The sequence below is a fragment of the Austrofundulus limnaeus genome, unplaced genomic scaffold (assembly GCF_001266775.1).
Source record: "Austrofundulus limnaeus strain Quisiro unplaced genomic scaffold, Austrofundulus_limnaeus-1.0 Scaffold1550, whole genome shotgun sequence".
NCBI classification, from domain to species: Eukaryota; Metazoa; Chordata; class Actinopteri; order Cyprinodontiformes; family Rivulidae; genus Austrofundulus; species Austrofundulus limnaeus.
Genome location: NW_013953952.1, coordinates 68,260 through 70,156, shown reverse-complemented (window position 1 = coordinate 70,156; position 1,897 = coordinate 68,260). Strand labels below are relative to the sequence as shown.

At 38.9% G+C, this 1,897-nt stretch overlaps 1 protein-coding gene across 1 annotated transcript in view; it reads left to right on the top strand.

Annotated features, from left to right (window-relative positions):
* Positions 1-1,897, top strand: part of atp9a (ATPase phospholipid transporting 9A) — a gene marked incomplete at its 5' end in the record, with an annotated part of 73,016 nt that overhangs the window by 13,180 nt on the left and 57,939 nt on the right.

Genomic DNA, 1,897 nt, shown 5'->3' with positions numbered 1-1,897 from the left:
CTGACAAACTTACAGTAAGTATTGTTTTTAATCACACAACTCACACAGTGTTTAATAAAACCCTGCCAGGTGACAGTGATTAGTGAACAAATACCGTTAGTTTAAATAAACCTCCTCCTCGTACACCTGTAACCTGACAGATTATCACAGATTTAGGGAACCAAAGGTAACGTGAACGACACCTGTTGTTACCTCCAGACGTGTTCGGGTCATGCAGCAGTGTTTTTGTTCCGGTKCAGAAACACTGAGGATGTGCAGAGCGTTGTCGTCTTTTCTGTTTAGTTTTAAGTGTTCCCATKSTTTTTATAATTTGTTRTTTTCTGAGCGCTTCGTTTCAGCACTCTTTGTCTTCTTTTAAAGCTAAATATAGCTCTTAGCAAGCACACACGTGTGACGCGTCGACAGTCTGAGGTCCTGTTTCTCACCGGGCTGTTTATTGTGCGACACCAAGTACGCATACGTGGACGTAAAAAACATTATCTCTGCGCGGTCCAGTCCGACGGACGTCCACCTTGGCTGCAGTTAGGTGTACCTGTACCTGAGGYCAACCATACTTGTGCTCGAGTCCGCTCGGACCTCCTCGGACCGTGTGCGTCCGAGTATGTGGGAGCCTTAACTGTTAGCGGAAGCGCTAACATCGTAGCATTGTGTGTAACACTAATAACATTCYAGGCGGACAAAAGTGCGCTGATTATAACAGTRTGYATTTTTTACAAAGCTTCGAGGCAAATTTATCTGCCTCGAAGATTTTTTGTAATYRAATTACTCGAATTATTCGAGGAATCGTTTCAGCCCTAATTGAAACGTATTCAGATTAAATAATCTGAATGTATCATTTAGTATGAGGAGTGTTTACATTCACCAGGCTTTGATTCAGAGTAGAAGTACTGAGCTGTAAAATAAGAGCTTATATAAAACGAGTTGTGTTTTCCTTCCTCGGTGGTGCTGATCTTTGGTGGACCTGCTAACTGTTGGATCCTTAAACCATAAAAACCTCTAAGTGTCTTATCCACACTCACATTTACAGCCCAGCAGCTCCTCTGCTGCACTTCCTCAGGCGTGAGGTGTTACACGTTAGATTTATGGCCCTCATGGCCAATAAAATGATTGGCCATTTCCCATCCAGGGTGAGATTAGGCCCGTGGGGTCTGCAGGTCAGGATAATGTATGAGGAGGCCCCCAAAGTCCTTTTGATATACTGGTACGAAATGCTTTTAAACAGGGTTCCTGCAGAYCCTTACAAAGTCTGAAAAGGCTTTGAATTCATCAATCCAAAAAYAAGGCTTTAATTAGCCTTAAAATGTCTTAAATCAGTCTTTCTGAGGGCTTAAAATATAAAGACACATTGTAAGTAGGGGGATTATTTGTCTCAAATATTAAAATAATTGGTAACATTTATTTATTTTCTGAAGTAATTTAATGATTGCCTCTTGCAGCTAGTTGTTTTATGTTAAAATATACATTTGGCTAAACTAGTCGCTAACTGTTTTTTTTTTACATTTGTGTTTATTGTGAAGTTGGTCTTAAATATAATTACAAGTGGCATTAAAAAGGTTAGGAACCATGTTAAAGGAAGTGTGAAGATGCAGAGGTTGTGTGTTGTGTCAAAGGYTTCTGGATTTCCTTATAGTTATGTTCACATGTAAGATCTGTCCAGTCCTGTCTGTAATGTTGAATAATTATTAGGCCTGTGTATTGGCAAGAATTTGGCGATACGATACATATCATGACAAAGGGGTCACGATACGATATATCACCATATATTGCAATTTTTTGTCCAAAAATTCCATTAAATTAAAACTTCTTACTGTAAAAAAATAAATGAAAACCCAAAATTCATTGTCTCAGAAAATTCTAATATTATATAGACATACTTTTGATACATTTATCTGTGTTC